This window comes from Ursus americanus, chromosome 21, assembly GCF_024610735.1.
Source record: "Ursus americanus isolate L20-20 chromosome 21, mUrsAme1.1.p, whole genome shotgun sequence".
Taxonomy (NCBI): Eukaryota; Metazoa; Chordata; class Mammalia; order Carnivora; family Ursidae; genus Ursus; species Ursus americanus.
In genome coordinates, this window is record NC_142147.1 from 15,818,936 (window position 1) to 15,842,107 (window position 23,172).

A 23,172-nucleotide genomic window follows, 5' to 3' on the forward strand; every position below is an offset into this window, starting at 1 on the left:
GAGAGAGAGAGAGAGAGAGAGAGAGAGAGAGAGAGAGGTAAGAATGTGGGTTTGAATAGATCCCTCCTTCCTCCTGCCCAGATTTAGACTTCTAAAGATACATATAGATGGATAGATACATAGATGCTATTTATACCCGGTGGAGCCATTAGTGCTGAGAGCTTAGCTCCGTGACTAGTAATTAGGAAGAGGCAACGAGGAAGCCTCTTTCCCGGAGGTCTTCGCCCTGCCTCACTGCTACAACTTCAGTCTGCCCACTTGTGTAATGGACATAGCTGTAGCAATTCTGTTCTGCTAGTGGCACGGAATAATCACTGACAGCCGTTTTGCACTTGCCCAGGGACTTTCAAGAGAGGATCTCAAAGTGAATCTGGGCTGCTGTGTGCCACAAAGAGGACCAGCATTTCTCTTTGGCTTTAAAGGGTGTCCCATTGTGAGAGTGAACTTTGGGTTTTATCTCTCCCTTTGAAGTAGAATCCATCAAAGTGAGACATCTGAAGGCAAAGACACAATGATCTCCAATCCAAAGCCAAGTTCAAAAACACAGAGATGAGTTGTGTTATTATGAAATTGTATTTGCTGGCTGAGATGGAGGACAAAGAAAGATTAACTTGCAAACATAAAACAGGCCTTGAAATTCCTATTAGTCTCAGGCCCCAGGGCACATACTTTTTCAGCAGGACACTTATTTTTTTAGAAGTAGAGGAGCAATGGCACATGTACACACGAGGTTCCCCCTTCTTCCCCCCCTTTTTTCTCCCTCTCAGTCTGGAATGTACAGTTATTAAAGCAAAATTTGTTAATGATTAGATAGATGATGGATGATGAAAACCAGTTTTGGAAGATTGTTATTGAGAAGTGTGTCCTTCGGGGAACCCGAGTTTATGCTTTCGAGGGCTACATCCGCTGTCGGGCATTGTAAATACAGCGATGGCTTTCTGCATGCCGACTTTCTTTAGGGTGATTCCAAGTAAGGTACACCTGCCTAATTGTAAAGGTGCTTGAAACCTTAAATTATAATTAAAGTATATATGTGTCAATCCTGTGAAAGGAGAAATGCTTTCTAGACCAGCTGGATTTCAGTATAGAGAAAAGCATTTCAAATATATCTTTTTTTTTTTTTTTTAAATTCCTTGTCATGTATTACTCTACTTTGTGCTCTAGTAATACCGGAATAGTTTACTTATTCATGCTACATTCCACATTTGCCACACGGGGCATGTACATTTTTAAATTCCTGGATCATACCCCCTTCTGTTGTCTTAATTTGGGTTCCCTTAGGACCAGACCCTGACGCAGGGATTTGAATGAGAGGAGTTGAGTTGGGAAGTACAAGGGACATGGGAAGGGGATGGTGATTTCGTGAAGGGAAAGTGATGTGGATGGTGATACAGTCAACAAAAGTTACCCCTCACCCTGGCTAAAAGGTACCCTTCACTGTTACATTTGCACTGGCTGGCCTCGTCTTCCTCATTGGTAACCAAGTTCATATCTTGCAGGATTGTTTTGAAGATAAAAGGATGCAAAGCCACTTGCTGGGGGACCTGACACAGAATGACCATCTATCACTATTATTATTATTATTATTATTATTATTATTATTGCAGTTAAATAATGAGAGGATAAATGACGTTTTTGTGGAGCTTCCAGAGGTAGGCATTGTCTTGAAGGCAGAATTATTGTGTCATATTAGGGAAATGGAAAGAAAATTTTATATCTTTTCCCTGAATCTGTAGCCCGGAGATCTGAGGATCTTCCATTACTAATTGCTTTCATTTGAACACATTAAACATTTTGCTGGAGCTGTTTGAGATTTTACAAGTCTTTCTCATCTCATGTTGAGAGTGAAAAGGCACGCTTTCAGAGATGAATCGAGTCTACCTAAGCATGAATGAGAGGACCAGAGGAAGTTCCCTTCTGGCATCATTTCAGAGATTAGTAATTTTTGAGACTCTGATGATGCAAGGAAGAGCATAAAAAGCCATTTCTTTCCCTTTTGTCCAGTCTAAATGCAAATTTGAACTATCCTGGCACCGTGTGCATGTTAATGCCTGTGCTCTGTCACCCTGGAGAGTGCTTTGGATTCCCTAAATGAGGTGGGGCGGGTGACTTAAGGAAGGGGTCACTGCATTACGTAGGCCCCATTTCGGAGGCACAATGCCCGAAAGTGGCAATCTGCGGGAGCTTCATTTGATCCCAGGGATGGCGGCCTGGCTGAGGGCAGGGGAAATGGGTGTCAAAGGCCGGCAGCTGGTCTCCCTAAAGATGGGGAAATGTAGGGAAAGAAGAAAGGGTAAGAGTACACCATGGCCTAATTAGCATTTGCTTCTTGTAGTCCTGGAAATGTCAGTCACCAGTTGGTAGCAAAATAAAGATGTACTGGTAGTGATAATGAATTAAATTGTGGCCATTTGCATTGTAATGCCATGATAATGATCTGAAATTACCATTGTATATATTCCCCTTGACAGTTCAAAATTGGACTCCAAGCTAATAGTATTTTGGATGAACTTTAAACCAATGAAATTGCTCTGAGTACACTCCTTTTGGCAAGCCATGTGGATTTGGGAAAGTTAATTTACCTCTGTTTTGTTCAAGCTGTTTGGTAATTGATGAACATACCATAAAAGTTTTAATGAATAACCACAGGGACCGTTTAACTTATTTACTAGGTAAAAGTGAAATGTACTTGATTACCCTCCCTAATCTGGCTTTCCAAATGAAGGGAGCCCAGAATAAACACTGTCTTTTTCTTGTGTGTGTGTGTCTGTGGAATCTCTGTTGCACAAAACATCGCAGGCAAATATTTTCAGAAAGTCTGAATGGAGGAGTTGCATTTTCTCCCATTAGCTTCGATTTATAGTTCTGCTGCAAGCATCAGACGTTGCTTAGGGAGGACTTATGTCTGTGTGCGTGAGGACTGGAGGCTCTGTTGCAGTGGGGTTATGCAGCAACCCACAGAATCAGCACATATCTTCACAGCATCTGTTGTGTGAATAACTCTCCAGCAGCACTCCATTATAGAGAAGTAGTTAAAATAAAAGCCACGCTTTTTTCTTTTTTGCCTGGCCTCCCGGAGTCTAATTACACGATGGCATCCTTTCATAAGTAGAATCTTATTATGAGATAAGTGCCCACATGTATCTTCGTTTCCCATTAAATTCTCTTCCTTGGTATGCCTCTGCATAGTGTCTTTGACGGGGCAGCTACATGCAAACAAAGAACGTTGAGTTGAACTAGCAGCAGTGTCCAAATATGTGCTCTGTCCCATTCACACAGTGACGCCAGATGCTGGTTAGATTTCCAGCCTCATCCCTTAAATTGGCCCTGACTTTTGGGGAACATTAATTCAGATCCCCATGCCTCATTTTCCTCGTCTGAAATTATGAGCTGATCTTGAGAGTCTGTTTGAGGGTTGAGTGAACTATGTCCTGTGAAACACGTGATGGGGTGCCTAGAGCAGTGGTTCTCTCGTTCAACACAGATTCTGGACCCCACTCCTGGGCCGGTAGGTCTGGGGGCGGGGAGGCTCCAGAATTTGCATTTCTAATAAGACCTCAGGTGATGCTAGTCCAAGAGGCCACACCTTGACAGTCACTAGTCTAGAAGATAAAAGATACTTGAGAATTTTGGTTTTCTTCTTCCATGGCTGGAATAAATCGCTACATCCGTATAAACCCCTCAAGGGCTCCAGTCATGTTTTATTCACCCATAATATCTACCTGCCCAGAAACGAACATAATCAGTATTGAGGACTGAATTAAATTGAGCTTCTAGAAGCTCCAGAAACAACATAATATGACATTGTTGTGTAGTCGGTCAGGGAAGAGAAACTGAAGCTTCCCAGCTCTGCCTCTTACTGTTTATATGTCCTTGGGCAAGTTTTAAACTCCTTAAGGCTCTGTTTTCTCATTTATGAAATGGGTAATGTCTCCATATTGTGGGTATAATACATACATATTGTGTTTATAATATTTATATTTCTTAATCCCACAAAGTGCTTATGTGGTATCAGGCGCAGAAAGCATCCAAATATTTCCAGCTGTCGTTATTTCAGTATTTACTTCTCCCCTCTACTATATCCTCTCTCCCACTATCTGGGAGAGAGAAGGTCCTCACCACGGTCCTGTTTCTGAAAACTGTCTTGTCCCCTTAGAGATGCTACTATGTTTGGATATTGCCTCAAAACACAACTATCTCTGTGAATGTTGACATATTAGGCATGACTCTAATGCACATTAAGAAATAGTTATACCAGATAACCCAGCCCCATAACATATGGTAGCAGATGTCCTGAAGAAATAGGTTTTATGGATGTAACCGGATGCACCAGGTCAGATGAAATGATCAGATTCCAGCGGGGACGTCCTTGGGGGTAGAGGTGAACAACATCAATGATGGCGGCTGACCCATAGGTATGAAAGAGGACAGGGAAGATCAACGCTTCTCCCTCTCCACCGTTGTAGCTTGGTCTGCCTTGATTCACAAGTGGGGAGCATTCTGAAGTCAAGAGAGACCTGCATGGGGATGGGATATAGCTGTTCCCATCTTTGGGGAAAAAAATGTACATATGGAGAAACTGCAATTATTAAAGTAATATGAGCTGAGGAAAATAAAGAATTGGTATAAGAAGACAGTGAAAAAAAATCCTTGTTTTTATCTTCCATAGATAACCACATTAATGTTTATGCCTCTCTGATTTTTCTACGTAGACACATAAACACACACACTAATTTATTTAAGTCAAAATTATTATTTTATCTGTGCTGTTTTTAGTGTGCTCTTTCTTTATCAATAATACATCAGGGACAGCTTTCTATATTAAAAAATAACCTGCAGCATTATTTTAGTGTCTGCTCAGAATTCTGTTGTACAGATATATTGTAATTGATTTATCAGATCTGTGAACTACAGTGTGATGAATACCTTGCATATATGTTTTTGTAACTTTTCCATAAATTCTTTATGACAACTTATGAATATTTGTAATATTCGTAATATTTTTGCTAGCGAGTGATCATTCATTCATTTATTCATCAATTATGGATGAGTTCCTGATATGTGCCAGGCCTTTGATTACTGCAATGAGTAAGTGCAGATTAACTTTGTTCAAGATACTGAAAAGGCCAACGTATTTTTACTCGTTGGGGGTGCAAGATGTTTCACTCTTTTTTTTTTTTTTTTAAGATTTTATTTATTTGTCAGAGAGAAAGAGAAAGAGTATGAGCAGGGGGAGCCCCAGGCAGAGGGAGAAGCAGGCTCTGCACTGAGCAAGGAGCCTGATGTGGGACTTGATCCCAGGACTCCGGGATCATGACCTGAGCTGAATGCAGACGCTTCACCCACTGAGCCACCCAGGCGCCGTGTGTTTCACTCTTGAGCAGGAAAATTATTTTGTCCAGAGCTGCGACATCAGCTTGGCTGCATGTTAGAATCACCCAGGAAACTTGTAAAAAATGGGAATGCCTGCCCTCTTCTGTAGCAGTGTGTTTGAAACATCTCCCAGGTGATACTAGTGAGCAGCGAGGCTTGAGAACTTGCGGAGGAGACAGGCAAACTGGGTGAGGGCAGAGGGAGACACAGGGTGCCGCTTATGGAGTGAGTCAGTCACGGCAATAAAAGGCAGAGCATGAGGAATACCCCCAGGGATCCTGAATAGCCTTGGAAGGGGCAGAAGGTAGCTACATTTGCCGTGAGTGCAGCGTAACGTATAAACTCAAATCACGAAGCTGTACACCTGAAACTAATGTAACATGTGTGTCAACTTGACTTAAAAAAAAAAACAAACCCAAAAAAACCCCACCCTAAACCGCTGAGGACTCACCCTTCTCTCGTCTGCTACTTTAACAAGACCCTTTCCTCAAACTGTCTTCACTAAGCTTTGGTCTGTCTTTGTGTCCCGGCCTCAACCCACCTGCGGAATGCGAGGAATATTTTTTAACTCTGGGAGGAGAATAAATAGCCTCATTTTGATTTTTTTTTTTTGCCAATTTAGAGAGGCTCCTTTTGCATTTGGGATGAAACTGAAGATCTTCAACGTTTTCTTTCCTGCTGAAACCTTTGAGGTATGTGGGCGGGTCTGACCTTTCTCCAGTCTCTGGCTGTGACTACACACACACACACACACACACCCCTTGGACTTATATGTGGTTAGGTTGTATCAGTCTATCACTGGGAGACGGTCTTGTGCTCAGGTGGCCACACGATCCTGAGAAATTGCAAATCTTTTTTTGTTTTGTTTTATTTTACGATGTGGCTTAAATACCTGCTTTATTAAAACAAAAACATGCTTCAAAAGTACGTTGCGGAAGAGCACATGGCTTAGATGGGCAAGAGGATTTCTATGGATCCTGATAGCAGTGAACCACTCAAAGCTCCTGCTCGAGCCCTTCTGTGACCAGGCGGCAGGATCCGCTCTGTGCCATTTATTTCGGTGCGTTCAGAACCCCTGACGCGCGGACCAGCCTAATGCCTCACGTGTGCTCTAGAGTAATTCAATTTGTTTTCTCTGGATGGAGACATTAGGTTTTGAAAAATAGTAAAATGTGCTTGTTTGGAACAATGTTTGAGAAAAAAAAACACGCATTTCCTTGTTACAGTCTATTAAGCCTCACCAAAAGCTTTTGATAAGGGTTCTGGCTAAAGGGGGTTGGCCTGAGTTTACCCCATTATAAACACATGCGAGGGACCTGAAGGACACGGAGGAAACTTAAATCGCATATTACTAAGTGGAAGTAGCCAGTCTACTGAAAAGGCTACCTAGTGTGGGATTCTAATCAGATGACATTCTGGAAAATGTCGAACTGTGGTGACAATAGAAAGATTGGCGGTTGCCAGGGGTGGGAGAGATGATAGGCAGAGCACAGAGGACTTTTAGGGCCCTGAAAACACGCTGTACGATATGATAACATATCCTCTTGTACATTAGTCCAGAGCCCTACGTACAACACCAACAGTGAACCCTAAGGTAAACTATGCACTTTGGGTGATTATGATGCATTAATGTGGATTCATCCTAAGTAACAAATATGTCCTTGTGGTGAGTGGGGCGGATAGTGGGGGAGGCTGTGCTTGTATGTAGATAGGAATTATATAGGAAATCTCTGGACTTTCCTCTCAGTTTCATTGTAAACCTGAAACTGCTCTCTGAAAGGTCTTTACAAAATAAAAAGATAATAATAACATAATGAAATAGAAAGAAGTGACAATTCTGACCATCAATAAGGCAACTCATTTAGGGTTGTGATAGAGGGACTGGGTAGAAGGTTGCACTTCAGTAGAGAGATAAGCACAATTTGTTATTGGATTTTTGTTACTCTCCAGAATGTACCTAGAAGCTCCTTTGGTCATTGCTCGCCACACACCTCTTGATGTTTTCCCCTCGACCCCACTCTCTAAGCCTTCATTCACTCACATTAGGTAAAATACACTCACCTTAGAATTCAAAGCTCTGTGCTTGATCTGAAAACACTTCTTGCTTCTGGATGCATGTATTTACCTTCAAATAATGACCTCTACTAAAGATCCTGTTCAGGAAATATCACAAGACTGAGCGTGATGTACGGTGTAAAGGTCAATAGGCTGAAATGGGATGACTTATTCTGCCATCATATCACTTACATACAGAGTCTGAAACAGAATATGCTGGTAGCATCCTACAGCTCCCACCTGGTCTCCAGATTTTTTTTCTTACAAGCAGGAGAGGGATCAGCTAGGCAACCGCAGAGCCCAGGATTAAAGACAATCACCTTCGGTAGACAGCTATGTGCGTTATGGTTGTGGTGTTTAGGCAATTTTGGGCTTGTGGATTAGGGAGAATCCCAGAAATGCTCTGGGCTCCAGAGAAAACTCCTCGTTTTAAATGAAAGGGAAAGAATGGCTGGCATGGGGATGAAAAGTGGTGTGTCCTTAAAATTGATACCGACTCCACTCTTTGGTGGTTTGAAGAAACAGTGAAGATACTGAACATTTCAGAAACCACATGACTCTCCATTTTATTCTTTAGCAAATATCAGAAATATGAAAAGGGGAAGCAAGTGGACTGATAACCTTCTCAGAGGGAGAGTCTAGCTTGTGGAAATATGTGGCACAGAGTAGAGCCTATAAAAGAAAAATTGCACCAGAAGCTTGTTAAAAATGACAAGGAAGACCTTATTGAAGACTATGGCAAAAGGGGGAGATTGAACTCAACATTGCTGAAACAGAAGGCAAATAGGTCTTCAAAAACTGGGGTGAGATCATGGGCAGGTCCTTGAGGGTTTTAGGGACAAGGGTAGTCAATGTGATTAGACCATCAGTGTTTGCTGGTTGTCCCTTTTTGAATTTAGTCTTCTGTCCTTTTACGGAGGCTGGGAGACAGGGATGCCATGATTCTTGATGATTATATTTCAAAGGGATGTCTCCCAGGTCCTTGAGAAAGACATTCTTAGGCTGTAAAACTGGCAAGAGGCTGTAAGAAGATTTGTATCTCAAAGGGAGGGAGAAAGAATTTACAATTGCAAGTTTTCTCAAGTAAATGCTCTAAGGAAAGGGAAGTCATGGACCTATAGTCAGGAAGAAACTTGTCTAAAATTTAGTCAAGCTGAGGGGAACATGAAGGCCTTCATGGTCAATACTCCAGATGGAAGTGTTACTCCTCTTCCTTCCTTTCTCGTGGAGTCTATTGGGTACGGAAAACAAATAGGTTAAGGCTCCTGTACCCTGTTTCCTGGTTCCAGTAGTTCCTTCATTAATAGTGTACATTTGACTTGTTATGTGATTTACCTTGGCCTTGATTTCCTTATCTGTACAATGGGGCTCATAAGGTAAAACCTGCCTCACAGAGTTATTGTAGTGCAGAAGTGCAAGAGGGAGGGAAATGGAATTTAAACAATTTAACACTGGGAAAGAAAAAGGAACTGTAGTATTCATGTGACCAAAGACCGCAAAGCAACAAAAAGCAATGTGCTAATTTGTCATGTATTCACACGATTGCACCTGTAAAAACAAAAATATTCAGTAAAAATTTAAGAGCTAAGTAGGGCTATGCAGTGTGATACTCTTAATGAAGAGTGAAAAAATAACCTACCCCACACCATTTCCTATTGGTCATGGACACATACATATTAATAAAAGTATATGAACCTGGATGGAAAGGATCACAGCATCTTCCTAATGATATTTCCTGGGAGCAAAGGAAGGGAACGTGTTTGGGCAGAGATTAAGAGTGCCCACCTGTCTGTAACATGTGATCTCTTACCAAAAGGTTTTTTTTTTTTTTTAATCAAATACAACAAAATGCTAACTTTGCATTTTTAGGATGGGTAAGTGTCCCTTTCTTTTTGGAATATAAGGTACTTGCGAATCATAAAATGAAAAATGAGAGGGAGAAAAAGGGAGAGGATGGAGAGGAGGGAGAGCTCGCTTACTTGCCTGAGTTTGAGTGAGATACTGCCTCCTTCTCTCTGTGTCTTTCTTAGAGAGACGTGAGGAGAAGAGAATTTGCCCGAAGCACCCAGTACACAGAGAGGCGTTCAGATAGGCTGCTGGTGAGACACTGATTGTTTTGGCTGTTTCTGCTCTCATGTGATTGAAGCAGCAAAGGTTTTAAGACTTCAAACCCCAGCTCTGATCTGAAAATGAAGTTAGGTGTTTGAGAAACAGCTGCTAGAAACAGCTCGGCTCCCTCCGGAGCTTCTGGTCGGCTTCAAAGCAGCTGCCGGAAGGGAGGGAGGCAAGCAAACTATCTTGGGCATGTGTGTGTGTTAATAAAAACAAAATGGCTCTCCCTAAATAAAACATGGCTGGCTTCCCTAGGATGAGGAATTCAATTCTAATTCCACATTTCTGCCTCTTTTGAGGTTTTGAGCGAAGAACTTAGAGTGTCATCTTTCCTTACCCTTGGGGCTTTTCGATCAGACAGTCAGGGTGACTCGTATCCCACTCAGCTCAGTAATTTCCAATCTGTGGAGACTGGGGCAAAGTGAGTAACCTCTCCGAGCCTCAGTTTCCTCTTCTGCCGCTGAGCTTAGTCCCTTGTTGTGATACTGTATATAAAGTTCTTGAAAAATGGTAGAACTCAATGTAAATGAGTACCTTCTACTAACCTTGCTTGTGTTCGCATTCATGTTACTATGCGCGTCTTCTGTTTTGTTTGTTTGTTTCGAGGGAAAGCCAAGATCCGCTTAAGATTATTGTATTGCTGGGCTGGAAGCTCATCTTAATTTGTGTAGAACTTTCTTGGTTTTAGCCTGAAAGTTCTGTGTCCGGGGAAAACCCTCAGTTCTGGACAAACCGGGATGGTTGGTTACTCTACAGTGTATTCATGCATGTGACAGACCGAGTTCTTTGTCCTCAGGAAGCCTAGAATCCAATAGGAATTCCTAATCTTCTTATCATCCTTAATATATAAATTGTTACTATTTAGTATATTATTACTCTACAGCCTCCCATACTGGACCATAAATTCATATAAAGCTGGGGATATATTTTTTTCCCTTTATATCCATTACCAAACTCTTGTATTTACTAGGAATGTGATTAGAAATTCAATAACGATGTACCATACACATTAATTAATACATGTGATCAGTGGAGTTCTTTTATTCCCAGTGTTTATGGTCTTAATCAAAACACTGAGCTATTTTATTTCATTTATTTTTATTTATTTATCTTAGAGAAAGAGAGAGAGAGCACGTGAGTGAGGAGAGGAGCAGAGGGAGAGGGACAAGGAGACTCCACACTGAGCAAGGAATCTGAGGCAGGGCTCAATCTCACGACCCCGAGATCATGACCTGAGCCGAAATCAAGAGTCGGATACGTAACAACCAGTGAGCCACCCAGGTGCCCCAAAACACTGAGCTATTTGAGTCTTTAAATTTCTGTGTAAATGACACACACACACACACACACACACACACACGTGCGCGCACACACACACACACACGTATGTTGCAGTCGACTATCATAGTCACTGGTGCATAAACTTTAGAATGTTTAGAATTTATCAATAGTGCCTCCTTTCTCCTTTTACCTTCAAGTATCCTGGATCTGATGGATACATACACAGTCATCTCACTTATGAGTCTGTGCATGGCAATGCCTGCCACAGCCTACAGATAGAGAGTATTTTTGTTAGCTACTTCTCTAGGGATTTTTTTTTCTTTCATAATTTACAGCCTTCCTTACTCACCCATCTAGTAAAGTAGGCTTTCTTTCTCACTTTTGAAAATCACGCATCATCTCAAAACTTAAAAGCCCAAGAGAATGTTTAACTTATGTTCCATTCTCAGTGGGATAGGAAAACCAGCTCACTTCCATTCTCTGAACACAATGCTTAGATTTCCATAATGGACATATTCTAGCCTGGAGCTTTAGCGGCAATGTGATTATCATGAAAAATCTTCATGCCCTTGTAGATGGGAATATCTTCCCTGTGCAAATAACCCCAGGAGGCCAATCCAGAAGTCCTGATGGATAATTTTATTAGACGCCCTTGCTGGAAGCAACATACTCAGTCCACATCCGAGTGCACTGACAACTTCAACGAAATCCTCTAAATTTCTCAAGTTACCTGCTTCTTAAAGATGAGTTACGGGGAAATAAAGGAAAGAAGAAAAGAAACAAAAGGACGAGTTAGGGGTCTTTTTAGCCAGGAGTTTTATACTTGGAAATGTGCGTGTGTGCGTATGTGCGTTTCTCAGCACAGGAGAAATGAGTATCTGGGACAAGAGGTTGTAGAGAATAGATTATCGGTGGCACAGAATGAGATGGTGAAGACTTGAGATTCTGCGGTCATACTGCTTGGGTGAGAAGTCCATGTACTAGCTGTGTGAAGTTGGGCAGGTTATGTTCGTGCTCTCAGCATTGATAGCAGTAAATGGGGATGATGATGGTACAATAGGGCATTGCGAACATCAAGTATGATTAGCAGTGTCACAGACCCTCTTGTTGCCTTTGCAGCGTCTCCTTGGCACTTCTGATTTCAGCCAAAGCTTTGATGGATGATTTTGACTCACACTGATCACATCCCACCTCAAGCATTCCCCCCCCCCTTTTTTTTTTTTTGCCCCAAGGCCTCTCCAAACCTTGGTACTCCCCTTAGATCACATGCAGGGGCAGCCCAGAGGTTCAGAAGAGGCAGCCTTTAACCAGTGGGAGTTGGAAGCCAGTGGATAAATGCCTTAGGCTCCTGTTGTTCAGAAGAACGATTATGGAATTCAATTTACATGCTTCTTAGAAGTCTTGACAAGGTCAAGACCTTGTTGCCAAAATCAGTGACCGAGGTAAAAGATACATATTAGCTTTTGCTTCTTCTTCATCTCCTTCCTCTCATTCCTTCACTGCTGTTTCCAAGGATCATCTCATCCCCCAAAAATCTCTCTCACCAGCCTTAGTCTCAAAGTCTAGGAAAATCAAACTCAGCTACCTAAAGCACTGAGCACAGTTTTGGGCACATAATAGGCCAGCAATAAGCTCGAAATAAGCCCAAAGAAAGTTAGCTACTACCACGACTACTACTAGTAATAAAAATGATTTTTTCTTTTTGCACTGCAGGGTGAGCTAGAGATCTGTATAACTTAGAGTATAGGAAATTTTCTGATCTTTTTTTTTTGAAATAGACTTGAGATAAAGCATATATTTTTTCATCCAAAGAGCTCATACACCTACTGGAGTCTTCATTTCACCAAGATAGATATCTATTGTTTTCTACTTTCCACCTCACAGAAATGTTCTAGGAATCATAAGTGAGTGCTTTTACTTAGTTCGTTCGTCCCCCAGGCAAAGGAAAGGAAACTGCACAAATACAGGGGAGCAGTTTGTATCGAACACCTGTTCATCTTTTTTCATATTTCACCCCTGCTTCCACAGTGTGGAAGAGACTTGTTTCATTACTGCCACTGGCAAATGTTATTATTTGTTGAACATCCACTTGTCCTTGTGTTTAGAGATGTAGGCCATCACTGACTTTTTGTTTGTCTAGTCACTGGATTAGAGATTCTTGTGGGTTTTCTGCAGCTGAGACCAACTGCTGAGCTCATCCTGAACATATAAATAATCATCCTAAGGGACAAGAGATTTCAAGAGGAGTTTAGACATGCTTCCTGACCACTTCTCCAGATAAAGAAGATTCTGGAAATTCATGAGCCTAAAAGAGATGCATTTTTATTGTGGAAAGACAATTTCTAACACCCTTTCCTCTTCAAATGTTCAGTCTCTTAAACTTTCTCCTAGCTGAAGATAAGTCATGACGAGTACTTGATGAGATTAAAGATGGACCATCTCAATTTTGTTTTCCAAACCATTCCTTTAAAAAAATAATCATTTTCTTCAAAAGAATAAGGAAAATGTGTCTGTCTCCTATGTCAGCTTTTGTTATTAAAAGGCTGTTTATGTAAATCCCAATTGGTCAAGACCACTCATACTAGGTTAGGTGTGTGTCTGATATTGATACCTTATACTATTCCAGTTGCAGTCAAGTAAATTACCACCATTGTCTTTCTCCCTGAACCGTAAGCTCCTTGAATAAAAATCTTTTCTTAGTAACTAGTTCCTGACACATAAAGAAGCTTCATGAATCTTTGGCCTCATTTCCATATTATATTTACTTCAATTCCACAAATCCCATTGTACAGCTTCTCACTGTGACAAAAGTGCAAGAATTAAATGGAAGATTCCTATAATCTGGTCGCTTATGCCTATTGTAAGGATCATTTCATTTGGGAAAGCCATATCTTCTGTTTCCTGTAAATGATGGCAATACATATGAAAAAGCAAACTATCAAAATTATAATGAGCTAGTAATGACTATTGTTAGTGTAATGCTTTCAACATCACAAATAATTTTAAAAACAATACTAGATGATTTTTAGTAGCAGCTCGGTTCCAGGCATAGTGCTAAGCACTTTGCGTACATGCTTTTGTTTGTAATTCACAATGATTCTATGAACTAAGTGCTATGTCAAGGTTAAATATTGACTTGCCAGAGTTGACATAGCTTGTAAAAGATGGAGCTGGGATTCCAACCAAGGTTTGCCTGACTCCATGATCTATATATTAACTATCTTACTTCCTATCCATTATCTCATTTCATTCTTTCCGCCCAGAGGCTATTAATTTCCCTCTTTTAGGGTCGGGGAACTGAGATTCAGGAAAGGGCCCCCATCCTGGAAGGGGCAGAATTAGTGGTTATTTTGTCTTATTTTTCTCCCCTGTTGCATTACCTCCCCACCCTGTCCAATTTATATCCTGTTTAAAACCTTGAGGACTCACGTGCTACACATTTGAGCTACACATGTTTTTTCTACCAAATAAAATTCTGCTGGGATTGTCTTAGAACAGGTTCCCTAGAAAGCAGAACCTGGGGCACAAGCTGTGTGCTAATATTTTATTGGGGAGAACAATTTTCAGGAAGCAGAAGTGAGACGAAAAGGAAATTAAGTGGGAAAGGAGGGAGGGCAAAGACAAGGGGATCCGTTGCCCAGCGGGTCACAGCTCTGTGAAAGTCAGGCTGACTGCTCAGACTATGGTGTGTCTTCCAAATGCCTGCATGGATTTTAATTCTATTTAAATAGTCACTTTGGGGGAAAGAAGCAGAAAGAATGTTCCATGGATTCTCATTTCCCTTGTCTAGTGTCCTCTCCATCGTATGTTGACTGCCCTGCGCCTCTGGGTTATTCTCGGCCCTTCTGCAGCATCCCTTCTGGAAGTTACCAGGAAGGCAGAATCCCAAGACAACGGAATTATCTGGGCAGCAAGCCTGAATATATGAGGTCATCCATGGGCAATCTCTGCCTAGTCACATGCACTGTAGAGGTCCATGGACTCCCAGGGGACCAGCCAGGGCACTGGCATAGGCGCTGAGCTAGTCCCCATCAGCAACAGGGAAGCCTATAGGATATATGTTAGGATGCTTGAGGCATTAATGCTTACACAAGACATTATCACAATTCCCAAAGCTCTGCAATGTACAACAGGAAAAGATGCAAACAGACTGAAGAAAATCAGCAATTCTAGAAGAACTGTCTTTTTCCTACATGATTTATCTTATACTCCTAGGAATAAGTGATAGCTTTCCTGACTATCTAAAAGCAGAGGTGGAGGCTTACCCCCAAAAGTCCTGGCTGGGTTCATCAAATAAGAAGTGCATGTGCACGTTTAAAAAGCCAGTTGTTTTGAACTTTTCTCTGATAGCAGTTCACCCTGAACGTGTGCTCAGCATTGCTGTCATATCGTATCATCTCTGCCCACCCGTGTTCCCGGATGTCCAGTGTGAGCCAGGCTTCTCTCCCGCTGGTAGACCTCACTGTGTCTCACTGCTTGTGCCCATGAACTCATGAAGCCACAGTCCCTGCCAGAAGGATGGTGGCTGAATTTAACAGCCATCCCTTCAAGAACATTAAAACACCCCCCTCTTCCCCATAGCCTATTAGAATGTGATTGTTGTCAGGCAATTTTCCTAGAAGGTCGGCAAGAGCATCAAGTGGAAGACCATGGCTGAGAGAACCCCGGGCGATGTTTAAACCCCATGGTCTGAAGCACAGGTGCCAGCTTAGCATCGTCCTGACGCTAGGGAAGAGCTAAATCTGAGTAAAGCTGGAGGGCCTTTGTGTCACAAGGTGGGAGGACCTGCTGACACTTATGTGATGGCCTCGGGTCCTTCATGGGAGTGAATTCATGGTAAGGAATAGGGAACGGGATGGAAATTTGGTCCCATGACCAAATTCAGCAGAATGAGGGGAGATTCGGGTTGGCCCTACCCTCCTGGATTCCAGATGCATCCTACCTGAGCAGGTTGCTTTTGAAAAACAAAAGTGAATGCTAGAACAGCTATCTGACTCTACTTCCCACCAGACACTGTCAACCCTGGCACTGGTCACAGGGCTGGGCAGTGGTGCAGGTCGCATCTCAATGGTGGTACTCATTGTGTGATGAGCAAGGACAGCCGTTCTGGCAGTGACAGCGGGAGCATCATCAGTGTGGTCATCTGCCGTGTCCCCAACATCAGACACTGGCACGACTGACACGGACATTAGTGTCCTTGGCCTCCAGGATAGGCAGCCTTTGCCCAGGCATCAGTAGGCTTAGTAGCACCAGCAGCAATAGGGAAGCCTGCAGCAGACACAGACGGCTTCCCCTCGTTAAGGGAAAGAAGGGTTCTAAGGAAGGAAGCCTTGGCACAGGCCTGTGGGTGTGCTTTTCCGTGTTCTCAAAGGACAGGTGAACTGGATACGGGGGGAGGGGGTATGGACTCTGCCTAACATACCCTTTAATGGTGACGCTACAGTGCAGGGGCTGTTTCAGGACTACTCAGGTGCCTGGGGACACCTGCTCTGCACCCTCTAGGAGGAGGGGGATGGACTAGCTCAGGGGTCCGCAAACTCTGTTAAGGGCCAGATAGTATTTCAGACCACCTCTGTTACAGTTACTCAACTCTGCCATTATAGCACAAAAACGGTCATAGAAAATAGATAAAGGATGAGTGTCATTGTGTTCTAATAAAACTTTATTTACAAACAGGTCGTCGGGCAGTTTTAGCTCACAGGCTGCAGTTTGCGGACTGCTAGGCTAGTTAACGCATCAGCACTGTTAGACCAAAGTAGAATCTTCTTTTCTGAAATCTCTTATTCATAACAGACTGGAAAACATATCCCCTCTTCTGCTTCTAATACCATGCCATTTCTTTCTCTGCCATTAACATTTTATTTTGACTTTATAACTCTTTAACTGCACGAAACATTTACATAAAACAGTAAAGTATGGTGATATCTTCATTATTTTTTATTACCTGGAGGATGAGTGAAAATGAAATGTACTCACCAGCTGCCATAGTCAACTGATAAGATTGTATGTTCTCCATTCATCGATCAGTATAACTAGTATAAGAAATATATATTCCATTATTTTATAAGCATAATGTGTGAAACTCATAATTGCTTATAACACTAAATCCCAACTCATTCTGCAAGAGACATGAGGCAAGCAAATAACTGAAAAATCATGTCCTCAGCATAATATAATCTTCAGGATTATGTTCAATGTGCACATTAAGTAGAGTGAAAACAAGCCATGAGATTTTGCATCAAGGGAATGCTCTTGCACACGTCAACTTGAATGTTTATGTATTTCCCCCTTCCAGTGTAATAGGCTTCAAGTATCACTAGAACAGGGTTTCACAGATATATGGTTGTAATGTATAGAGAGACATACTTATTCATACACACTTTATATATATCATGTATGCTCACTATACACATGCACACGTGGAGACAGACATGTTTCAAGTTCTGTTGATTTAATCTTGTTTTGTTTAGGCTCCGGTGGTATTAAAGGCGGAAGGAGAGGAGTATTTAGACATGAGCATCCAATTTATAATCGCTGGACTCTTCTGTCAGTCCAAGGGGTCCTGCCGCGAAGTGTGGTGCATTCAAGACACTGCGGCACCAAATGAGTCAAGATTCCAACACCCGCTTCTCCTTTCCTGCTACCGCACCTCAGCTCTCCCTGTCGCTACCTCCTGTCACCAACTCTTTCCCTGCTGGAAATCACTCTTTGGTTTACTACTTTTTTCATTATATTGAGACTTTCCTCGTTATTATTTTTTTAAATTTCAAGCTCATGTGGGCTTCATGTCTTGTTTGTCATTAGGAATGCAATAATGCAATCTCTTTTTTAAAAAAAGATTTATTTTAGAGAGAGAGCGTGAGTGGGGGGAGGGGCAGAGAGAAAGGGGGATAAGCAGACTTCCCGCTGAGCGTGGAGCCTGATGTGGGGCTCCGTCCCATAATCCTGAGATCATGACCTGAGCCAAAACCAAGAGTCTGACACTCAACTGACTGAGCCACCCACTCATCGCCTAGTGCAATCAGTTGTTAAAGATTTATAGTTTTTCAACACTGAAGCACATTTTCTACTATTCTGCTCTCATGGCTTTGTAGATATGTATAACTATTCCGAGATGGCAAATGAGCTCTTAATAAATATTACCATTTGCAGCTACCTTATTTAGCAGATTCAAAGCCTTCTGAATATTGTGAAACCAAAAAAAAAAAAAAAGGAAGAAAATAAATCACCTGAGGCTGATAGAAGACGAGTTCTCATGCTTAATTCCTGATCTCAAATGATTTTATTCACTGACATGATCTCATTATTCTCATGGATTGACTTTTGTAGTATTATACGTTTGAACTTGTAAAACAAATGTACAATAATATATTTTATTAGCTTTAACTTTTATCAGTTTATAGTAAATATATGGGAAAACTGTTTTATAGTAAAACATGCAATGTTGACTATGAAATATTATATTTTAGAAAGTTTCCTGTTACTTAAAAACAAAATGAAAATCAGTGAAACAATAAAATAAATATGATGTGGAATGAGGGTGTTGACAAGTGAATATGCCATATGCTGAGATATGTAACCAAATTAGATTAAACAATGAAAACTTAGGGACTAAATGTGTCTAGAACTCTTTCTGAAGCAGGTGGAGAAAGAGTCTGAATCCTGCCACGGAAACTCATTCCTGGGTCCCCGGTATGTAAAAGCACAAAGACCAGACCTGACAGATCAGAGCTGGAGACCGAGCAGTCTGTGTCTCTTTGTCCCTCTGAGTTGCCCTTCTAACGTGTGTGCCAGACTCTTTTCTAGGCACTGGCTTCAATGAAATGGTAATGCTCTTGCTCTCAAGGACTTTACGTTCCAGTGCAAGAAAACAAACAAGAAGCATAGTACGTACATCGTTATTATAATGAAAATATTAAGAACATAGTAATATCACACAGTGGAAAAAATAGCATAGGTTCATCTCATCACGAGTGCTAAGCTGGGAAGAGGTTCTGTTTCATTGAGAAGTTTCACATTGCATCATAGACTGGAAGTCGAGGAGGGAAAGCCATATGAACTTTTGGGGAAGGACTGTTATAGGCAAGAGGAGTAGCCGTTTCATAGGTGCTAAGGGAGCAGAGGGAACATTGAGGAGGCCAGTGTGCTATGTGGAAAGTACCAAGAGTGAAATAGTTGCTTACTCACCTCTCCCCACTGCCATAGAAGTTGCAATAACTTCCAGACCCATGGTTTTCCAAACGCCGTTATGGTCTTCCTACTATTCAACAGATGAAGCCACTGCCTTGTAGAGGCTAAGCTACGGGCTCGAGGTCACAGAAATGTTATTTTGTAGGTATATTTAGCCTTTATAACACTGCCTTACTCTTCAAATCTAAAAATCCTTATTTTGCCCATAAGAAGACTCCCTCATGATTGCGTAACTAGTAAATGTTAGAGATGGGATTAAAATCCAGTTCTCTCTGTTCTTAGGACTAATGTTCCTCTCCCTTTTATGTCTCAGGGCACCTGTATACACAGAGAGGGAATCTTGTGAAATTGCCTAATAACACTAATAGCACCAAACAATTGCAACTACAAATGGGCGATGTGAGGTTTGTTAAACTTCCTAAAGAGGAGAATAGTATTATGAAGGCATAGTTTGTTATACTGATGAATCTGGGTCCTTTAATGGTTTATAACTGGGAGAAAGGATCCACTTAGCATTTGTGAAATGGCTTCGATTAAAGAGAGGAGGATACAAACTCTTGTCTGAAGTTTCAGGTGGTGGTTGGACTTCTTAAGTCAGTGGTTCTCAGCTGGAGGCGATTTTGTCCTCCAGGGAACATTGGCAAAGTCTGGGGACATTTTCAAATGTCGTGACTTGGGGTTGGTGGTGGTATAGGCATCTGGTGGGTAGAAGCCAGAGATGTTGTCAAACATCCCACAATGGATAGGACAGCCAAGCCTCCTGCCCCGTCCCCCAAAGGAATTATCAAGCCCCAGATACCAGTAGTGTCAAGGTTGAAAAAGTCTATGTGAGTAGACAGAGGAGATAAGATAGAATTTGTGAACATGAGTGTCTGAATTCAGATGGGCTGCTATTGGTATTATACTTTTAATCAGGGTAATTGCGAAAACAGAGAGACTACCAGTGACATTTCTCAGCAGGGAGCAACATGAAGGACTGAGGAAGAATTCAGATTTCAAAGCATGTAGGCATGAAGCAAACTTCTGGGACTGCTACCTGTTTTATCTCTGTCGTTATTTTAGAAATTCTCAGTTTCTTCATCTATAAAATGGGAAATGTGAAAAGATGGACTTTCCGTTTGGGGATTTTTAAAAAACACATTTGCACTCAAGTTGGGAAGCACTAAAGAGATGTTCATTATCTTTCCTAAACACCTGTTCAAATTGAGCAGATAATACTTTTAAATTATGGGAAATGAGGAATCAATCAGTCTCCCAGGATCCCTGAGAAACTCCGAGAAATGTTCTGAGGCAGATGAAGGTTTTATCCGGGTGAAGGCAGAATCCATTTTGATATACACGTGTCACTTGTTTGATGTATGTCCTGCATTTCCCGCCCTCCCAAATCTGGTGAGTAAAAAAGAGTGTCTCACAGTGAAAGTGCAGGCAACGTTTCAAGCACATGAATCATTTAAAATATCTTTAAAAGCGCTGTCTGCTCAAAGCCTAAACTTTGTGGTTGTTGTTGTTTTTCTTTTCTAATTATGAAACAGTGATTGGAATAGGGAACAGAAAAGGAATTGTAAATTGTAGGGAATTTGCTAAAACTGATAATGCACAAAAAATTAAAGCCACCTTCACCTTCATCTTGACGATCCGCACGTAGCACAAATCGGTGCTGGTATTTTGGATTACAGCTGACTTAGTAGGTGGCTATTTGAGTTCCCTTGCAAACTGCTCTCTGCATGTTAGGTAGGCTGATTTCTGCCTGTTTTTCCATTGCTGAAGCAAAAGTAACAGCTCTGATTCCCTGTCACTTAAAGAGGCGGAGATTTATTACATAAAACCAAAAGGGCCCTGTTGGAGCAGGGACAGTGTAAGTTAGCTGTAATCACGGTGCTCCAGACCGGCTGTCCTGGCCCTCCCCGTTGTCCCTTATCTGCCCCTGCTCCTTGGTCATCAGCAGTTGGGATGGTCTGTTTGCAGGAATGATGCTGGAGAAAAGACTCAGGAGGCATCAGCTTTTCACTGATGGTGTGTCTACTGATCCTTCCTTTCCTTTCCTTCCTCCCTCCCTCCCTCTCTCCCTCCCTCCCTCTCTCTCTTTCTTTCTTTCAAGATTTATTTATTTTTTTATTTGAGAGAGAGGGGAGAGAACAGGGCAAGGGGCAGAGGGAGAGTCTCAAACAGGCTCCGTGGTGAGCTCCAACCCCCCCACATGGGGCTCGATCTCATGACCCTGAGATCATAACCTGAGCCAAAACCCAAAGTCGGCCACTTAGCCGACTGCGCCACCCAGGCGCCCCTGATTTTCTTTTGATGTGTTTTATACATCCAGAAGAATCATTAGTTGTCCTTCTCCACTGACCGATTCAAGCATGTCAAAGGAATTGTTCATGCAACAATTCGTAGAAAGAAGGATAGTGAGGATAGCTTTTGGTTGGAATTCAAGCATAGTCAACAGATGCTAGAAGACTAGACTTCATTTTAGCCAAGGAATAGGGTGTTAGGGTCACCATAAGTCCTTGGTCTCTTCAAGATTGCGTTTTTGGTGTGGGAAGCAGGGCCATGTCCTGGTTTACAGAGCTCCAATCACATGGGCAAAGAGCTCCATGTACACATCACAGGCTTATGTCCTGCCACAGGGTCTGACCTGTTTTTTTTTTTTTAAAGATTATATTTATTTATTTGACAGAGATAGAAACAGCCAGTGAGAGAGGGAACACAAGCAGGGGGAGTGGGAGAGGAAGAAGCAGGCTCATAGCAGAAGAGCCTGATGTGGGGCTCCATCCCACAACGCCGGGATCACGCCCTGAGCCGAAGGCAGACGCTTAACCGCTGTGCCACCCAGACGCCCTGGTCTGACCTGTTTTTAATGCTGCTTGATCTTGTTATTTAAGAGGCCTTTTGTGTTTTTCATTTGTTTTTCTTTCAAGATTGTCTCATGAATAAATACTGGAGACATGTACCTATATTTTAAACAGAACCAGAATATTTTATATTTATGTAAGAAATCCTCCAACATTCTTAGCCAAGAGCTAACTTCAAAGTATAATACTGAGAAACTTTCTATTTAATTAAAATACATACTTTCTGGCTAAAGATTTAAAGTTCCTTATAGTTCTTTTTCTTTTTTTTTTTGAAAGTTCTAAGATAATATAGATATCACATAATTTCCCCTGTATTCAGTCCATTGTAACTTCACAAAGAGAAACTTTGCCTTTGAATTTGAGGAATATATTTCCTCCAGAGATAAACTTGGATAATATTTGCTGCAGAACCTAGGAGCTTAATATATAATTCCCCATTATGTTTCAGCAATCATCAGAGAGAAAGGCAATACCAGATAGAAGAGGAAAGAGAAGTGTGAAAAATCACATTATTGGTATTAGAGACTTAAAACTTTTTACAGGTATTTTTGCACAATTTACATTAGAATGTAGCATTGGTGGCATTTCAGGGGTCCTTGGAGGTGCTATTTTTTGAGAAGTGGGTGGTAGTGCAGGGGAATTCATTTAAACTCTGCCTTGAGCAAAATGATTACGAAGCCTGTACATCTGATTTGCCAGAGCACTGACGTTAGAGAAGGTTTTAACAGGAAAAGAGCTTTTACTCCATTGTTTGCTTTCCTATGTGAATTAAATTAGTGAATTATAATATAAACACAAAAAAGACTAACCATAATTTCATAGCTTAAATAAAATTAACTCCACCCAGATGAAGAAAGAGAATACTACCAGTATTACAGAAACACTGCTAACGGCACCTCGGTCACTAACCCCTCCTCCTCCCTGGGAACTTCCATCATGATTCGAAAACCAGAGATTAGTTTTGTTTTTGAATTTTATATAAATGAGATCATGAAGTATATACCCATTTGTGTCTCCTTTTTTTCTTTCAACATTTTATTTGTGAAATTCATTCATAGGGCTGTTATGTGGAAGCAGTTCATTCATTTTAATGGAGGTATGCTGTAATGTACAAAAATACCATACTTGACTCCCTTAGTTTTCATTGATGGATATTGGAGTTGCTTGCACGTTTTGGCTGTTATGAGCAGTTCTGTTTTCTTTCTGCACTTTTAAAGCACTAATATTTCTGTGGAGAAATAAAACTATTTGTCATTATTTTACTCTCTTGAGGGAGAGATTTTCTTATTGCTTTTTAGATTTTTCTCTTTAT